The following is a 20,155-nucleotide window of genomic DNA, read 5'->3' on the forward strand; positions in this document are numbered from 1 at the left end:
ACTCCAATATTTTAGCCACCTCATGAGAAGAACTGACTCATTGGAAAAGACCCTGATACTGGGAAACATTGAGGGCAGGAGGAGAAGGGGATGACAGAGGATGAGATGGTTGGATGGCATCACCGACTCAATGGACATGAGTTGGACCAAACTCTGAGAGACAGTGAAGGACAGGGAAGCCTTGCGAGCTGCAGTTCATGGGGTCACAAAAAATTGGACACAACTTAGTGACTTAATAACAACAACAATTCAAAATATACTCTAAGCATCCTCTCTGCTCTGCAGTGGGGGAAAAAAAATAGTAGTACTTGGCTTAATCAAGAACACTTTCCTGCAGGAAAATACATGTTGGTGTGGAATCTGATGTATCTCCCATCATCTTTGAGTCTTTTGCCAGCTTCAAAGTGTGAGCATGTGGAAGCTGAATGGAGATCCAGAGCACCAGTCGGGCTTTGCTTCTGGGAAATCCCATCAACAGCAACAGTTTGTGCTGATGCTGATGTTAAAGGGGAATGTGGGAGCCGTAACCGCCATGATACAGCTCGCCATGGGCTCCTGGGGAAGGAAGGACTCTATGACTTCTGCTTGCGTGGAGCTGTCTGCTTGGATCTCACCTCTGGTGCAGTCTGCCTTTCCAGACAAGTTTTTTGGTCGCCAGCCGGCTCTCCCATCGCCCGTGAAGGATATAGACAGACGTGTGGCGGGAGGAGCTCTGCACGTCGGTTCACTAGCCTTTCTCTATTTCAAGGTTGACTTTTTTGCCTCCTCGGGTGGGAATATTTTTAAGGTATTTGGATACTTTGTTTTTCCTTTGCCAAATTCCTGTAAATTTCAATCTGACTGAAAGGATTTGTTCTCTTCCTGTGCTTGTTAAGTCTAAAATATGTATTACGCTCTTTTCTTTTCTCACGTAGAAAGTGTTGAGAAGTAGCCCCTCCGTCTTGCCTTCAGAGTCTATTGTAGGTGCCGCCCCCTCCACTCAGGTAAGTGCAGGCAGCCCGCAGCATTTCCGTGGTGATTTCAGGGCAACTTCGGGTGTTCCGATCGCATGGATGTGCCAGCGGACCTGGGCTTCGGCACTGCTAGGTTCCAAGATGAACCCAGTTCCACCCAGTAAGCGACGGCAGCGCCCCCATTAAGAGCGGGAAAAGAGGGTGTGTGCTGTGTCCCACCTGGTGCAGTGGCCAGGGAGACGGGGCAGGTTCCCTTAAAGGATGAGGGCTAGTGGGTGCTCAGACCCGCGGCTCCGGGTCCCTCCATGCCAGCCGCGCCTCTTCCTGAGCCCTGACTGTCCTAGGCCGGGGGTCCGGCCTCCATAGCCTCCAGCTCCAGGACTCCGGATGCCACCTGTAAGCCCCCAATTCCCCAGTTTAGTCCCAACCTCCCTAAATTCGCACAGGATGCTTCGCCTGGATGTCCAAAGGCTTCCGAGACCAAACCCCCGGTTCCCTGCACCCTCGGTCCGTGTCCTCCCACCCTGATGCGCCCCCCGCCACGTGCTCCAGCTCAGGCAGTGGGAACTCGCATCACCCCTTCCTCAGCTGGAAACCCCAGAATTCTTCCTGACACTTCTTCCCGGGTCCTGACGCAGTCTGTCTGCCCAACAGCCCCCAGGTCTGACCACAACCCACAACGCCTTCCTCCCAGCCCCGTCCACGCGGCCGTAGCGCCCAGATGCCCAGCTCCCTCCGCGCTCCCGGGAGCCAGGGCCCCTGGGGCCCAAATGCCATGGGATCGCACAGCTGCTCGCAGCCCTAGACTCCCCCTCCTCTGCGGAGGGCGAATCCCAGTCCCACTGCGCCAAGCTCCTTGCTCCTCCCGACCCCTGGTCCCTCCTGACCTGTCTCCTCCCTCCCACCTCCCTCCCCGTGTTCCCATGACATCAGCCCTACTGACCTCCACAGTGACTCACAACTGGGTTGGCGGGTGCTTCCCCAGGTGCTCTGCGGGCCCCCCTCCTGAAAGATGCCCTCCACCCCCATGTCCTTTGCCTGGTCCTTAGTTTTCTTTCCTGGCCTCAAACTCTTTGAGTATTGGACACGATGGCCGTGTTTCCTGGCCTGTCTTCGGGGTGTGGGCTTCCGTGAGAAAAGAGCCATGGCTTGGTCACCCCCTGCACCCCCCATGTTCCCCTTGCTGAGGGGCATGCCAAGGACAGGGTGAGCACCCAGGGAGCGGGGTTGGTCAGTGAGTAAGCAGTCTTATAGACCTGGTGCTCCACCCTGCAGCCAGCTTATGGGAGAGGCAGCCGTCCTGCCCCACCTGGCAGAGGAGGACCCACAGCCCCTCCGGTGCTGCCCTTGGGGAAGAGGAATGATTAGCGCCGAGTGAGACCAGCTGGAGACCTCGGATTGGAAACTAGGAACAGACTCTGCTGTCCTGGGAGGAAAGCAAAAAGTGAAGTCGTTCAGTCGTGTCCGACTCTTTGCAACCCCATGGATGGTAGCCCGCCAGGCTCCTCTGTCCATGGGATTCTCCAGGCAAGAATACTGGAGTGGGTTGCCATTCCCCTCTCTAGGGTATCTTCCCGACCCAGGGATCGAACCCGGGTCTCCTGCATTGTAGGCAGATGCTTTTACTGTCTGAGCCACCAGGGAAGTAGCTCTTTAAAAAATTATCCCCCCGATTGTGTCCTGGGAGAGGCAGGCACTACTCCTTTTAAACCGAGGCAGAGGAAAGTATTTTAAATGTCCTCAGAGGCTCTGGGGAACACAGGGCCTGTCTGGCTGTTCACAGACAGCAAGTGGCCTCTGTGTGGTCTCAGGGGCAGCTTGGACTCACTGGCTCCTCCTCCCAAGTCCTCACTAGGTTCCGCTGGGGGAGCCAGGCAGGTCACTGGGAACACCTCCGTCATAAGGGTGTCCCCTGTGGGGAACATCAAGCACGAATGGACCCAGATGTCTGTTTAAACCCACGTCCTGCAGGAGGCTGAATGGAAGTAGCCTGAGTGTCCTGACCCTGCTGACCCCCAGAGTCACCCCCTGGCCCTAGCATGGTGGTTCTCAGAGTGGGCTCCCTGGTCCAGCAACGGCAGCCTCACTGGCGGCCTGGATGAGTCCAGGTCCTTGGGCCTGGGGCAGACATGCTGAACGGACACTCCGGGGTGATGTCCAGCTTCCCTGTTTGAATAAGCGCCCCCAGGACCCGAGGTCTGGAAATCAGCATTCCGAACCAAGGTCTCTGCTCTAACGTTGATTCCCTCTCTTCCCAAAGGTGAGGCTGAAAGTCGGTGGTCTGTGAGCAGGGTCTCCACGGCCCTGCATTCAAGCCGGGCCACTCTTGCTGTTTTCCACCAAGCAGGAGGGCTCTTCGGGGGTCTAACTTAATGTAGCTTTTAAGAATAATATGAAAGCGTCAACCCTAGTTGGGAAGCTAACTAACTTGTTCTTAGTCTAGAGAATGAATAATAAGTGTACCTTAGAAAAATACAGTTTCAATCAATCAGTTGCAGAGCCAATAGTAAAAACCTATCGTTTTTGCTTCAAGTATTGTCGGGGTTGTGGGGGGAGCTTAAAAAGTCTCACTGTTCAAGAAAACACTTCCAAATATTCAATGTAGTGTCATCTATACATTTGAAACTTTTTTTAAAAAATGGAATCATTTATATTAATACAAAAAGGGAAGTTTCTCATGAACTGCTCAAAATTTAGAGAATTAGAATCAGCTGTCATAAAACATTGCGTGTGTGACTTTCCTTAGTAGACACCCTCATTGAAGTAAGATTCGGAATCAACATTGTGTCCGTGGCCCCAGGTTTAAGGCTCTGTGGGTTGGTGACAGCCACCTACAGCGGAAACTATGTCCACACACAGCACAGCCCATGGGTGTCACTTGATTCAATTAAATGCATAATAGGGCTATTCTAGAGCCAGGGCTTTAAATGGCCTTTTTGTCTCCTCCCTCGTACATCTGGGCAGTGAACACTGCATTAAAATGCAGCAAGAAAAACGTCCCATGAAGAACTTTATTGACAAAAAGGTAAAATTTTAATAACCCTTCAGTAGGCTCCATTCAAAAGGGGGGACTATGTGGGTAGGGCTTTTACAGTTCTCATAGGAATCCTCTGTATTGAAAGAATGTTTCCAGTTTAGAAGGAACTCGACTGCAAAACATTCCTGAACTGTGACCATCTCTGCCTTAAATGTGATATATTTGGTGGATCTTTGTTTGCTGAGCGAGGAATAAACTTGCTGAAGTGATTTTCCCTTCACAACAAAAATGACCCAAACATGGAAACTGATGAAAACGCCTTATTGAGAGGTAATAGATGGAGCCTTCTGGTCTTGCCGGGCTAGCTAATAACGTCACTGCCAAGCAAAGGCCACATAGCTGACAAATACCACAGCGCCTCACAAGAGGTCAGAGTCCCGGCTGAATAATGTCTTTCTCCGGAAAATCTATCAGAACCTACAAAGCAGTTGCAGCCCAGAGAGGGCCTCCTGTCCCCCAGTGAGAGGGGCGCCACGAGGCTCCCCCTACTCCAGGCGTTGTGGGCCTCAACGGAATAACACAGGAGAGTCATACCCACCGCTCTCTCGGAAGATCAAGTATTGTACTTTTCCCCCGAGGACGTAAAATCTGAATCTTAATAAGCAGGACAGCATCTCAGGCGCTTTGTGACACTGCTGGGCTATGGTTAAAAAGAGGAAGGTGTCCTGGGTGGGTGCACAGAGTCGAGACTGACTTGAAAAGAAGGAGATCCGACTCCAGTCTAACCAGGAAAATTATGTCCAGGGAGGGGTGAGGGGTGGGAGAGAGTTGCCAGCACAGTGAGTCCGCATTCAACTTCGATTCAGGTCAGAGTGTGTTAGTCGCTCAGTCCTGTCTGACTCTCTGTGACCCCAAGGACTGTAGCCCACCAGGTTCCTCTATCCATGGGATTTCTCAGGCAAGAATGCTGGAGTGGGTTGCCATTCCCTTCTCCAGGAGAGTCTTCCCAACCCAGGGATCGAACCTGGGTATCCTGCATTGCGGTGGATTCTTTACCACCTGAGCCAAGGCCAAGGTTTAACTTGCAGGTCACCACCTCCCTCTAGATGGTGTTGACCTTCCAAGACAATCTTCTGAGCCTGTTTTCCCACTTGAAAGACTACTTCTGAGGATACTGAGAGGATTAAATGAGGTATCTTGTGACAGTCATTTAAAACTGTGCCTGAGACTTAATCTTTCAATGGAAGACCACCAAAACTACGAGGGTAGATGTAAACACAGAACAAATAATTTGCATACAAATCTGTGCACCGAAATCCCAGACACACCCATCTCAGAGTGGGCGGCCATCTGGAGCAGACCCGTCAGCTCTGTGGTCCTGGGATGCAGTGTGGGTTTCAGTGTGATGTGGGACTCGCATCCCTGAACAGAGGGAGATGCTTGCTTCTGGCTGAAAAGACCAAGGCTAAACCTCATCTCCCCACACTTCACACCTGGGAAGTGATTTGGGGTGTTACCACAGGAGTCCAGACAGCGTTTATTTGCAGCCACAGTGAGCACAGACTCTGCAGCACTAATGTGTTTCTTCAGCATTTTATTCGCGAAAATGTCCGCTCTGCGCTGCTGCCCTGCAAAGACGTGTGTCCTCCCTGTGTGCACAAACACACACACACCTCCCAGCCCTCCTCCCAGCCGCAACGTGTCACCTTCTCTGTGCCTCCACATTCTTATATCACGTGCTTCTCCAGGGAACTTCCAGTCCCTCCCGGTCTTAGAGACCCGGCATACAGTCAGTGGTTGGACCAACACTTCCACTTTCCTGAGAACCACAATCTCCCCCACACACCTTCCCACCACAACCTCAGCTCGGCTGCCAGGAGCGTGTGGAGGGCACCAGGACTGTCTGCGCAGCTGGGTCCACACCGGTGGTCCTGCCTGACTCGGGGTTGCCTCTGCCCCCTTCTCTTCAGAACCTTCAAGCACAGCCAAGATTTGGAAGCAACCCAGGTGTCCACGGATCATGGATGGATAAAGATGTTGCGATTTACATACACAACAGAGTATTCCTCGGCTATAAAAAAGAATGAGACCTTGTCACTTGTGGCGACAGAGATGGGTCTGGAGAGCATTATACTAAGTGAAGTAAGTCAGAGAGAAACAAATGCCATGTAATTTCACCTATATTGGAATCTGAAAAAGAAAACAAAACGGGAAGACTCACAGTTACAGAGGAAGGGATGGATTAAATAGATGAAAGCTCTTTAGAGGAACAGATTCCCAGCTATAAGAGAAATCAGTCACAAGATGTAAAGTACCACACAAGGAAAAGAGTCAGTGATATTGTAACAAAGAGTGTGGTGATGGATGGCAACTGGTCTTACTGTGGTGATCACTTCATAATGTAGGAAAGTGTCAAATCACTGTGTTGTATGCCTGAAACTAATATGCTGTTGCATGTTCATTATAATTCAATTTTAAAAAGGGGGGAGGGGTTCAGGGATGACGGGTCCAGAGTGGGTTCCCATACCGGGTGGGAGGTTGGCCCACAGAAACTCCCCAAGTCCCTGGCAACCCTCCAGTTCTGAGTCCATGGGATACAGTTAAAATCTTCCAGAAGCCGGGAAAGCTGTGAAGAACAGTTTATGCAAAGGTCAGAGCGCAGAGGTGAGGAGGTCTCCACAGCCCCCTCTGATGCCTCACTTTGCCTCCGGTCCTGGCTGCCCCTCCACCTGCCCCAGACGCCAGCGTGCCCAGGGCTCCAGCGGGGCTCAGGCCTGGATGCACCCTGACTGGGTCACAGCCTGCCTTGCATCCCTCCTCCGTCCTTCCCTTCCAGGCCGCACACGTGCCGCCCTGAGCAGGGACCCTGGGGACCAGCGTTTCAGCTCCTCCACCAAGAGCTCTGGCCACAAAACGGAAGCCCCTGGGCCTCCGTTTACCCTTGTGTGAAGTGGGGTCATAGAGCTCGACCTGGACCTCAAGTCCCTTCGATACCGGACTCTGGGACCCTACCCCGTGCTCCCAGGCTACCGAATAAAGGGGGCGCACAGTTATCTCGCCAGGGCTCTGGGCCACCCTGCAGGGGCCGGGGAGCTAGTCCCCCTCCGTGAGGCTGCTCAAGCACCTCTCGGGGGAAGTGGGCCCTGGCCCAAGGTTGTGCCCGGGGCCTGGGAGAGCGCCTCCGTGCCAGCCCGCGGCCCCCCGCCAAGGCCGCTTTCACCGCGGCTCAAAGGCCCGGGCGGCCCGGGGCTGCGGCACTTTCCCACAGCCCCTCTCGCCGGGCGGGCGCTCGCCGTGGCAGGCGCGCAAAGAGGCTTTGTCTCTCCGGCCCCGCGGGCTCCCTGCTCGCCCCTCTAATCCTTCCTGGCTCCGGGCGGGCACACCCCGAGCAGCACCATCCTCTCGGCGCCATCTACCCACGGCCCTCCGCGCGGTGCCCGGATTCTCCAACCTCTTTTCTCTGACACGTCTTAGCATATTGGAAACGGCCGCTTTGGGGGCAGTTTCCAGGTCAGGTGAGGCGGAAGAAGGCACTCTATTCTACAGGAACAGAGGGCGGTTTGAGCCCATCACAGAAGTGGGGGGTGGGGGGCAGACTTTTATAACGTGACCCCCCCCCACCCCCCATCCCGACACACACACACGGAAGACAAGGCGGGCTTCAGGACAGCCGTCTGGGTTCTAAACCATCTAACCCGGCCGTTGCTGTTCGTTTAGTTTTCGCCCCCACGTGTTCTAATCCAGCGCCTACAGGTGGAGTGGAGTCCCAGGGGATGCGGGGTCCTAGGTCTCCCTTTCTCACGACCCTCCAAGCAGCGCAGGGCTGCGGCTGGAACACTCCACAGCGACTCTCAGTTCCCCCCCTCCCCCACTCCCTTTCCCATCCCAGCTTCTTTTCCTGTTTTTCTTCTCCTTTTCCTGCCCTGGGGCCTCTCCTAAGGTCCGCTGGTGACAGTCCTGGGTGTCTCAGCAAAGTCCTCCCACAGTGAGACGCTAATGAGCCGGGAACAGGTGCAGCACCGGCAGAAGGAGGAAAAGAAGCTGAGAAAATGGAACCGAGGTTGGCTTCCGTGTCTTCATCCCGACTGGGCAGGGAAGAGACAAGGGCCGTGCTGGGCTGCACCAGGGCCTGAGCTTCCTGGGGGCTCGGAGCTGCTCTCTGGCTCCAAGGAACCTCTGCCAAGGAGGGCTAACAAGTGATGTTCTCCATCGAAAATACAAGATTCTACCTGAAACTGAAAGAAAGTTCCCTGGTGCCACGATTCTCCAGGAGGCAAGAATCCATCCCTCGAGGCTGTGCATCATTTCCTCCCTCTTCTCAGCTGCAGTCTCTGCACTTCTGCTCCCTCCCCCAACACACCTCTGCACTTTCGGGCAGAGGGGTCCTCTCAGTCCTATGATGCATCAGAACTCTCTTCAAGAACATCATACAGAGACTTCTCTGGAGGCCCAGTGGTTAAGACTGTTCGCTTCCCATGCAGGCGGTGCAGGTTCAACCCTTGCTCAAGGAACCCATGAGCCACACAGTGTGGCCAAAAAAATAAAAGAGCATCATACACACAGCACTGGCCAGAAACCCAGAGAGTGGGAATTCGGAATAACTGGATGAAAACACATGACTTTGCTTCTTGCCAAAGATCAATTCCTATCCATCTATCTTTGATAACTGTCACTGAAAAATGAGCAAAAAATTCAATTCATGTGGTAAATGCTTGTTTAACGAGCTATAGTGCTTATTAAGGAAGAGAAACACATATCAATGTTTAAAAGCTATGGTCAAAAAAGTATCTCTATGAATGGCCAGTAAGAACTCAAAAGAAGTTCTCATTATCATAAACCACTGGGGAAATACAAACTGGAGCCACACTCAAACGTCAGAGCAGAGCCACCAGACTGCAAAAAATAAAGATGCTGATGACATCAGCACTCCCTTCCACTATTGGTAGGAGGGGAAATGCTACGCCCACTTTAACCATGACTCATTAATTTCATTCCTGGATATCTACCCAAGAGAAATGAAAACTTTTGTGCACTCAGTTACTCGAACATGAATGTTCATAGAGCTTTATTTATCATAAAAGAGAACTGGAAACAGCCCACACGTCCATCCACAGGAGAATGGATGGACTAACTGCTCAGAGGAGGCAGTGAAGGGCTGACACCCGCATGGCTGTGGGTGAAGCCCAATACCATGCCGAAGAGAAGAGAACATGCAGTTGATTCCACGTACGTGAGGGTCTTGCTGTTGTTCAGTCACTTAGTCGCATCTGCCTCTTGGCCACTCCATGGACTGCAGCATGCCAGGCTCCACCTGAAGTTTGCTCAAACTTTTGCCCATTGAGTCAGTGATGCTATTTAACCCTCTTATCCTCTGTCGCCCTCTTCTCCTGCCCTCAATCTTTCCCAGCATCAGGGTCTTTTTCAACTAATCGGCTCTCTGCACCAGGTGGCCAAAGTGTTAGAGCTTCACCATCAGTCCTTCCAATGAACATTCAACGTCGATTTCCTTTAAGATTAATTGGTTTGATCTTCTCAAGGAACTCTCAAGAGTCTTCTCCAGTACCACAACTCGAAAGCATCAATTCTTTGGCTGTGAAGGTCTAGAACAGGCAAAATAATCTAAAGCAGGAAAAGCTGAGACAGTAGTTGCCTGTGACTGGACCAGGAGTAACTGGAAAGGGGCACTTTATGGGGAACTTTATGGGTGATAGAAATGGTCTATATCTTAACAGAGGTTAACAAGTGTATGAATGTGTCAAAAGACCAGCCAATATACACACAAAATCTATGTTTCATTGTAAATTGCTTCTCTTTAAAAAACTGTAAAACGCTGGTGAGAAAGGGCAGTGGTCCTTCTGGAATGATCTGGGAGGGATACTGGGATCCAGCCAGCCCTGGCCCCACCCCACCCCCACATACCACAGGAAGAGGTGTGGACCAGCATGGGGCCCTGGTCTGGTGGGAAAGCACACCCCCATCACCCCGAGTCAGTGGACTCAGTCTCAGAATCCCAGGGCAGGCCTTCTTAGAACTGGAAGTCTTGAGATTGGTGACATCCCCAAAGGGCAGTGATGAGGATGGCTCTGTGGGCCTACCACACTTCCTCTCCCTGCACCAGCTGCCACCAGAGAGCAAGGGTTCCTCTCTCAACTACCAGAAATTTTCAAGTTGCAAAAGCCTCAGCGTCATCAGATATGCCTTCCCACACAGCGCAGGAACCCCCAAGCACTGCCCTCATGCCTGGCAAGGCCTGACCTGACCTGGGTCGACCAGATGTTCCATGTCATCTGCTGGGAGGCATTTAGAAGCACCTGTAATGTTTTCCATCAGAAAATGTTTGGCTGAGTCCACCAGGGTTCTAATACCCCCAGTTCAGAGGCAACACAGATCACAGAGGAGTGAGTTACAGCTTCACAAGGAAGCAACCGAACAAATCCAGGAGGCAACTATTATGCAGCATAATTGGCCAAAATAAGTTGATGCCACGAAAAATGGACAGTTATGGATTAAAGAGTCCTAAGGAACGTTCAGTTCAGTTCAGTTCAGTCGCTCAGTCGTGTCCAACTCTTTGCGACTCCATGGATCGCAGCACGCCAGGCCTCCCTCTCCATCACCATCTCCCGGAGTTCACTCAGACTCACGTCCATCGAGTCCGTGATGCCATCCAGCCATCTCATCCTCTGTCGTCCCCTTCTCCTCCTGCCCTCAATCCCTCCCAGCATCAGAGTCTTTTCCAGTGAGTCAACTCTTCTCATGAGGTGGCCAAAGTACTGGAGTTTCAGTTTTAGCATCAGTCCTTCCAAAGAAATCCTAGGGCTGATCTCCTTCAGAATGGACTGGTTGGATCTCCTTGCAGTCCAAGGGACTCTCAAGAGTCTTCTCCAACACCACAGTTCAAAAGCATCAATTCTTCGGCGCTCAGCCTTCTTCACAGTCCAACTCTCACATCCATACATGACCACAGGAAAAACCATCGCCTTGACAACCAGTAAAAGCAAATGGCCATGGCTTGGTTACTGGTTTGAACAAAATTACTGTAAATAACTCACAATTTGAACATAGACTAGGTATTTTGTGCGTGTGTGTGTGTGTGTGCTCGGTCGTGTCCAACTCTTTGCCACCCCATGGACTGTAGCCTGCCAGGCTCCTCTGTCACAGGATTCTCCAGGCAAGAATCCTGGAGTGGGTTGCCATTTCCTTCTCCAGGGCATCTTCCCAACCCCAGGAATTTCACCTCATGCATTGGCAGACAGATTCTTTACCACTGAGCCACCCAGGAAGTTCAGACTAGGTATTAGATGAGAAGAAATTCAGTGAACTAGAAAGAGCTCATTAGATAAAGATACAAAACAGCATATTCATTTTGTCTAACTTTAAGATTTTTTTTCAGAAGGAAAAGCTCTAAGACAGTCACAGCAGTGATCTCTGAGCCATAGAAATGTGGCATTTTTTGCACCTATTTTCTGAATTTCTACAACGCATATGCACCACCTCTGTTGTCAGCTGGAGTGTGTTCCCTCCAGAATTCATCAGCTGAGGTCCTAGCCTTTAGATTTCAGGCCCTGACTTTATTGGGAAAGAGGACGGCTGCAGAGGTAACCAGGAGGAGGTGATGGGGGAGCAGGCTGGCGCTCACCCCGCGTCACAGGTGTCCTTGTAGACGGGGGATTCGGGTGCAGGCAGAATGCGGGGCGAAGATGCAGGCAGAGGCGGGGTCTTGCTCCCGCGAGCCGGGAGGCCCGCAGGCCGGGAGCGCCGGAGGCCGGGGCCAGGGCTGCCCACGCCGGGCCTCACACTCTGCCCCAGCCCCAGAGGGGCGCCCCGGCCTGCGGCGGGGCTTTGGGTCGCAGTCACGGCCCTGCAGCGTCCCAGTCCAGGAGGAAGGGCTGAAGCTCAGAAGTCAAAAGCGCAAACGCAGAGCCCGGGTGGCGGGGGGCCGCCAGCCCTCTCCGTGGTAGGAGCTTCTATTTCAAGGGCACCAGGTTCCATCTTATAAACAGCTTTCCTGGCGAGAACATTCTTCCCCGCACTGCGCGGCCCGCCGGGCTTGCCCGCCCGCAGGGCTCGTGAGTCAGGCTCCTCGTGAGTCACTTCTGCTCCGGAGCCGCGCGGGGCGGGGGGCTGCACTCGGGGGGCGGGAGGCTCGAAGCCGGGGGACCTGGGCCTCCCCCTCCCCTATCCCAGCTCCCCTATCCCAGCTCCCCTCCCCCTCTCCTCCCCTCACTTCTCTCCACCCCCTCCCCCCGGCCTCTGCCGCACCTCTGGCCCCCTCCCCCCTGGGCCTCCCCCTCCCCCGCTTCCCTCCCCCTCCCCGCTCCCCTTCCCCTCCCCCGTTCCCCGTTCCCCACTTCTCTCTCCTCCCTCTCCCCCCGCACCCACCCTCCACTTCTCTCTCTCCCCTCCCCCTTTCCCCTCCCCCACCTCCCCCTTCTACCCTCCCCCACCTCCCCCTTTCTTCTCCCCCTCCCCTCCCCGGAGGCACCGAGAAGGGTGCTGAGCCAGCGGGTCCCGCGCCCTGGGAGGGCCGCCCACCGGCTGAGCGCGGGTGTATTACTATAATGAGCCGCCTCCCCCCCACCGCGCTCCCTCTCCCTCGTCCCCTCCCCCTCCCCCGTCGTCCCTCACCCCCGACCCGCCCCCAGCGCCGCCCCGGAGGGCACCGGGCGGGGTGCTGAGCCAGCGGGTCCCACCCCTGGAGGCCGCCCGCGGGCAGAGCGGGATCTATTACTATAATGAGCCGCCGCGCCCTCCGTCACGCGGCCCGGAGGCCGGGCCCGAAACCCGAGCCGCGGGCGCGGCGGCTCCAAAACGCTCCGGGAATAACCAGGCCACGCTCCCCGCGTCCCGCGGAGGCCTCGGCCGCCGCTTCCGCCCGGGCTCCCCGGGATCGGAGCTTGCGGGGCCCACACGCTGAAATGCAATAAACGGGAACAATCGCAGGAAGTGTGGCGCTCTCTCCGCCTCGCGGGCGACACGGGACCCTGCTTATCACGGTGACAAGATTTATTCAGTTGCTGCAAACTTCCAAAGACTTCCTTTCCCAAAAGAAAGGCCGGGAGGAAGGTCACGTCCTTCGGCCACCTCCCCTGAGCCAGGCGTGCAGCTGCTTCACTTCAGGCGCCCCCCACCCCCCGCACCCCCAGCTCCCCCATCCGGGCGCTGGAGACACGGATCCATCACTCGACGGGGGGGGGTGGGGGGGGGGGCTAGGGAGGTGCAGGTCCCCACGACAGGGGAAGCGCGTCCTGGTCACCTACCCTGCCCCACCCCCCGGGGAGGGAAGAGAGGGGTTGACCCAAGCCTGACACCCTCCGATGGCACCCCCCGACCCTCCGCCTCCGGGCCGCTCTTCACTCCCTCTCGCGCCCCGGCCACACAGGTCACCAATCTGACTTCCGTCCTGTCCCTTCTGTGCTGGAAGGCCATCCTTGACACCCTCCGCCCTAGAGAAGAGCACACCTCAGCTGCGCGTTGAGGCTCCTGGGCCAACGTCCTGTCCAGCTCCTTGTCTATGCCGCCCCACCAGGAGCCCCTGCCCTGTCCTCTCCCGGATGACCAGGGGGAGCCCCTCAGAGCCTGCACCACGTTCCCTGCACGTGGACGGGGCTAACCTAGCGCCCCTTACACTTCGATGGTGCCGGGCGAGCAGAGGGCATGCCCCCAGCGCGCTGGGACTGAGGGAGACGTGGCCGAACCAGAGTTGGGACAACGTGGGCGTAGTCATCCCTTGGTCCTCCATCGGGCGACCCGGCCCTGGAGACTCACCAGACAGTCGGGCAGGCGGGCTCTGGAGACGCACCAGGAGCCCCGGACAGCGGAGCGGCCGCGGGGAGAGCGGCGCAGCAGTCCCAGCAAAGGCGGCTGGACGGGCCTCCCCAGGCGGGGGGCTCTGAAGGGACCCAGTGGAGTCTGAGCACCGTGGTCTGAGTAGGGGGCTGTTACAGGAACTGACATACACCCGCAGCTGGTGTGTTGGTTTGGGCCTGAAAACAGCACCTGGGCCTGCGATCTGCAGGACGAGGGTGGCTCAGAGTGGGATGGTTTGTGAAGAAAAAAGTATATCTGAGGGACGAGGGGCTTCCCTGGTGGCTCAGCTGGTAAAGAATCTGCCTTCTTTGCAGGAGGCCCAGGTTCGGTTCCTGGGTTGGAAAGAGCCCCTGGAGAAAGGAAAGGCTACCTACTCCAGTATTCCGGCCTGGAGAATTCCATGGACTGTAGTCCATGGGGTCACAAAGAGCCGGACACAAGTGAGCAACTTGCACTTTTCAAAGGGATGAGGGCCTTACTTGAGAGCTATGTGAACCCACTCAGGAGAGCCCTGCTTCCGGGGGGCCTCCCCAAATTTCCTGACCCCAAAGCGAGAACCAGACCCAGACAGGGAGGACATAACTGCAGGACAACACCAAACCGACTGCCTCTCTTCAGGTCCCTGGGAGACTTAAGGGACAGTGGAGACTGAATTTGGACACAGCTTCAGAATCCTTCTCAACACTGCAGGTCATCCAGGGGAGCCCAAGTTCAGCCCAGTTTGCGCCACACGCTCTCGGCAAAGGGGCACCCAATGGTGTCTGGCCAGCAGCCCTCTGGGTCCTCCCTCTGGCACCCTTCAGGGCCACACCTGACCCTTGGGGCTTCCGCTTGCCGCTGGGAACTGCACACAGGCCATCAGTACAGCCTCCTCCAAACTGGCCCTGGCGAATTTCCACGGCACCTGGGCTACTCAGAGGCATTTGAGTCTGTCCATCAATGAATCAGTCAACGTCTGTGAGCACCTTCTACAGAGACCCTGAACCTCGGGAGAGGAGGGGAGAAATTCTTATCTTCATCCGATGAGAACTGCTGTGTCCTGGCAAGGGTATCCGCTATAAAAAATTCAATTAAAAGCGCCTCAAGAAGTAGTCGGGCTTCCCTGGTGGCTCAGATGGTGCAGAGTCTGCCTGCAGTGCAGGAGACCCGGGTTTGATCCCTAGGTGGGGAAGATCCCCTGGAGAAGAGAAGGGAAACCCACTCCAGTATCCTGGCCTGGGGATTTCCATGGACAGAGGAGCCTAGCGGGCTACAGTCCATGGCGTCACAAAGAGTCGGACACGACTGAATGACTAACACTTGCACTTTTAAGAATCAGGCTTTTGGACTCTGTGGGAGAAGGCGAAGGTGGGACGATTTGAGAGAATAGCATTAAAACATGTATATTACCATATGTGAAACAGATCGCCAGTCCAAGTTTGATGCATGAAGCAGGGCACTCAAAGCTGGTGCTCTGGAACAACCCAGAGGGATGGGATGGGGAGGGAGGTGGGAGGGGGTCTCAGGATGGGGGACACATGCACCCATGGCTGATTCATGTCAATTTATGGCAAAAACCACTGCAATATTGTAAAGTAATTAGCCTCCAACTAAAGTAAATAAATTAAAAAAAATAGAACGCATATTGTCTCACGTCGCAAGTGCAGAGTCAACTCCTCGGGGCCAGTGAAGGCCGTGCTCAGTCACACCTGCGGGCCCCAGGTGCCCCCAACTCCCCGCACTGCCTCCATCGCATAAGCTGCCCGGGGTCCCCAGAGGACAGGGTCCACTGCAGGCACGTGTGGATCCCGGGATGGCCCCCTCTCACCCCCTCACTAGTGAGGAAACCCTTTCCTAAGGAGGCCCAGCCAGCATCCCCGCGCGCCCCTCAGGCTGACAGGTTACCTGCTGGAGACTACTAACCCACCGCCCTTGAGGGGCGAGGGCCCTCTAAGACTGGCTGGAACCACGGGGGCCTTCAAGGGACAGAAGCAAGGGACCCGTTTTGAGGCCTCCACCTGTCTGCCCCCTGACGTGCACTCCCACTGCCCACGATTTCAGGGACCTCCTAGACTCCACAAGTCTCCCCATAGCCCTCACGTTGAGGTTCCCTAAGGGCCTGTGGGCCAGACACTCAGCCGCCACGAGATGGGCACAGTTCAGTTAGAAGAGGACACACAGGCCCTGGCCACACGAAGATCGCCAATGTGTAAACCCCTGCTCTGGAGACCACGGGGAGGGAGTGCTCTGACCATGAGAAGCAGAAAGAGGATGGTGAAAACGGATGAGATTCCAGGGGTAGGACAGGTGGGCGGAAGGCGTGGCCCGCAGGCGTTCCAGACCCAGAAAAAGCCTGGAGTTTTCACATGACGAGGGGTTTGCAGCTGTGGTTACAGCTCAGCCACTGCAGACCTACTGCCGTATCTGTGTTGAGTCCTTTCGAAGACAGCACAAGTTCTGAGAACAAAGCTTCCAGCCTGTGTAACCAGAGCCCAGAGCCTGAAATAGCCGCTCTTCGCATGCAAACACAGGGCCTGAGCCAAAGCTTTGACAGCGTGTTTTTGTCATTTGTAAAACTCAGAGGGTTTCTCCAAGACCACAGAACAGGTGAATGACCGAACGTTTCTATTTGGCTAGTTCCAGCATGTATAATATTCTTGTAGTTATTTGCTGCTTTTCCCAAGTGACTTTTCTAGTGATTTTTGAAGCTGTTGTGAGGAGTAAGTGTAATAGAGAATGATTTTGCTGATTGAAGGGTTGGCGCTCTGGGACTTCCCCAGTGGTTTTGTTCAATGGTTAAGAACCCGCCTTCCAGGGCAGGTAATGTGGGTTCAATCTCTGGTTTTTTTAACTAAGATCCCACATCCCTCGGGGCAATTAAACCCTTGTGTTTGTAACTGAATAAAGCCCAAATTTCACAACAAAGACCCAAGGCGGCCAAAATAAAATATAATGATAAATAAACAAATAAAAGTTTGGAGGTTTTATACTAATAGGAAAGAAAGTGTCTCGGAACCAAGCGTCACTCTTGAGTAAAGTTTTCCTTAGAGAGACATGTACACGTGCTCAGTCAATATTTCTCAACTGAGTCAGGAAATGCCCCAAAAGGACACACCTTCTCTTAACTGAATCCCTGAATTGGGTTTTTATATCCTGATTATTGGTCAATACAAAATGAATCATGAGGAGTTATTGATTCATAATATGTAATATGGAGAAATGAGGATAGTTATATATATTTTAATGCATTTACTGATAAAACAATATACAGAAAATTATATCCAAACACTTTTATCAATATAAAATGAATTGCATTTTGTATAGCTTCCTTTCATCTGCATCCATGTATATTATATGCTATTTTCTAAATATTTGCAATTACTTCAATATATTGTCTCCTACTGAACATTATTTCACATGCACCCTATTTTGCAAATTCTCTGTAATTTTTGTTGTTGTTCAGTTACTCAGTTGTGTCCGACTCTTTGTAACCCCATGGACTACAGCATGCCAGTCTTCCCTGTCCTTCATTATCCCCTGGAGTCTGCTCAGACCCATGTCCGTTGAGTTGATAATCCCATCCAACCATCTCATCCTCTGTTGCACCCTTCTCCTCTTGCCCTCGGGGTCTTTTCCAATAAGTCATCTCTTCACATCAGGTGGCCAGAGTATTGGAGTTTCAGCTTTAGCATCAGTCCTTCCAATTAATATTTAGTGTTGATTACCTTTAGGCTTAAATGGTCTGATCTCCTTGCTGTCCAAGGGACTCCCAAGAGTCTTCTTCAACACCACAGTTCAAAAGCATCAGTTCTTCAGCATTCTGCCTTCTTTATGGTCCAGCTCTCACATCCAGTACATGACTACTGGAAAAAGTATAGCTTTGATTATATGGACCTTTGTCAGCAAGGTAATGTCTCTGCTTTTTAATATGCTATCTAGGTTGATCATAGCCTTTCTTCCAAGTTCAAGCGTCTTTTAATTTCATGGCTGCAGTCACTGACCTCAATGATTTTGGAGTCCAAGAAAATAAAGTCTGTTACTGTTTCCATATTTTCCCCCTTATTTGCCATGAAGTGATGGGACCAGATGCCATAATCCTTGTTTTTTGAATGTTGAGTTTTAAGTCAACATTTCATTCTCCTCTCTCACCTTCACCAAGAGGTTCTTTAGTTCATCTTCATTTTCTGCCATAATGGTGGTGTCAATAACCTGCATATCTGAGGTTATTGATATTTTTCCTGGCAATCTTGATTCCAGCTTGTGCTTCGTCCAGCCTGGCATTTTGCATGATGTGCTCTGCATATAAGTTAAATAAGCAGGGTGACAATATACAGTCTTGACGTATTCTTTTCCCAATTTTGAACCAGTCTGTCACTCCATGTCCAGTTCTAACTGTTGCTTCTTGACCAGAATACAGTCATTTTAAATCACCACATAGTATGTTACAGAGTTATTAGTCTATGAGAAAGTAACTCTGTGGCTGAATTTTTGGATTTTTAAAATTCTTATAATCTTACCTGCATCCTTTCAGTTCAGTTACTCAGTAGTGACCGACTCTTTGTGACCCTATGAATCGAAGCACGCCAGGCCTCCCTGTCCATCACCAACTCCCAGAGTCCACCCAAATTCATGTCCATTGAGTTGGTGATGGCATCCAACCATCTCATCCTCTGTCATCCCCTTCTCCTCCCACCCTCAATCTTTCCCAGCATCAGGGTCTTTTCCAATGAGTCAGCTCTTTGAATCAGGTAGCCTAAGTGTTGGAGTTTCAGCTTCAGCATCAGTCCTTCCAATGAACACCTAGGACTGATCTCCTTTAGGATGGACTGGTTGGATCTCCTTGCAGTCCAAGGGACTCTCAAGAGTCGTCTCCAACATTATAAATCTAGCTTTCTCTTAACTTGAATAATCTTATTCTCAGGAACAGAATCATGGCACCAAACTGTAGAATATCATGGCTCTTGTCAACGATTACTAAATTCTCTTCCAAAATAGCAAATTTGCATCTTTATTCCTTGGGCAGAAGGATGTCAATAAATGTCCATTGGCTCTGGACAGAGCAGGGCCCTTGCCCACACCTTGATTACAGGCTCCTGACTAGAACAACGGGAGAACAGATTTCTGTTGCTTTCAGACCCCCAGGTTATGGTACTTCCTAACAGTGCCTTGGGAAGTGAACACAGCCTGTTTTCACCCATTCCTAAAAGCTGATCCACATCACCGTGATCATACATGGGAGGTGTGGGTACGTTAACCACAGAATAAATTAGGGACCAGGACAAAGCGAGCCCGGCCCTGCGCTCTGTCGGCAGCAGGGGCTGGCTGAGCGCACAGGGCCTGCTGGGTGCAGTGGCGACAGAGCCGAGCCGCCTGGAGGTCAGCACCGCCGAGAGACGACCGGCCTGGCCGGCCAGGGAGAGGCACCAGCGATGACAGACAGGCGCAGGAGGCCTGTAAGGCAAGAGCGGAGGTAAGGCCAGCTCCAGCTCGTGCTCCCAGCAGTGCAGGCAGGACATCAAAGCTTGACTTCACACGGCAGAGGCTGTGTGGGAAGTGTCAGGGTCCTCCGTCCCGGGGGAGGATCAACCACCCATCAGGAGCTTGGGGTCCAGCTTTAGGATCCTTGTGTGAACAGGAACTGCGCCTCCGCTGATAGAACCTCTCAGAGTGGCCTCAGGCGCAGCGACAGAAGATGTGGACGCCGGAAGGTCTGTATCCCTGAGCGATGGCACCAGGGGCTCAGGAATCCCTCTGTCGCCTCGGAGACAGGCCGAGGAGCCGCGGTGGTTCTCAGACCATGGGGCTGGCAGGGCCCGCCGGCTCCGGGGTTGCGGAGCAGAGCTGGGCCGGCCGCCAGGTCGGGCAGCACCCGGGGCGGTTCACGGGCCGCAGGGGAGCCAGTGCCCCAGGGCCCAGACAGCCCGCTCCAGAGTCTCGGGGTTTGTGACAGACCTTGCCAAGAGGACCCTGAACTCGCCCTCTGAACAGCAGTGACTGAGGCTCGGCCCGGAGCAGGGGCTCAAGGGCGAGGCTCTTTTTTTTTTTTTTCAATTGGAGGCTAATTACTTTACAATATTGTAGTGGTTTTTGCCATACATTGACATGAATCAGCCACGGTGCACGTGTCCCCCATCCTGAACGCCCCTCTCGCCTCCCTCCCCCCTCACCCCGCAGGGTCACCCCAGTGCCCCGGCCCTGCGCTGAGGGCCGGGCTTCTCACGGCTGGCTTTGGCAGTGGCCTTCAGGGCACAGAGCGAGAATCACCCCTGAGTCTTCAGATTTCTCGCATTTCTGCTCTTGGGCCAAAGCACAACTGTTTGTTGCTCTTGTTTAGTGGCTAAGTCGTGTCTGACTCTTTGCGACCCCATGGACTGTAGCCCACCAGGATCCTCTGTCCATGGGATTCTCTAGGCAAGAATACTGGGGTGGGTTGCCATGT

Source organism: Ovis canadensis, chromosome 8, assembly GCF_042477335.2.
Source record: "Ovis canadensis isolate MfBH-ARS-UI-01 breed Bighorn chromosome 8, ARS-UI_OviCan_v2, whole genome shotgun sequence".
Lineage (NCBI taxonomy): Eukaryota > Metazoa > Chordata > Mammalia > Artiodactyla > Bovidae > Ovis > Ovis canadensis.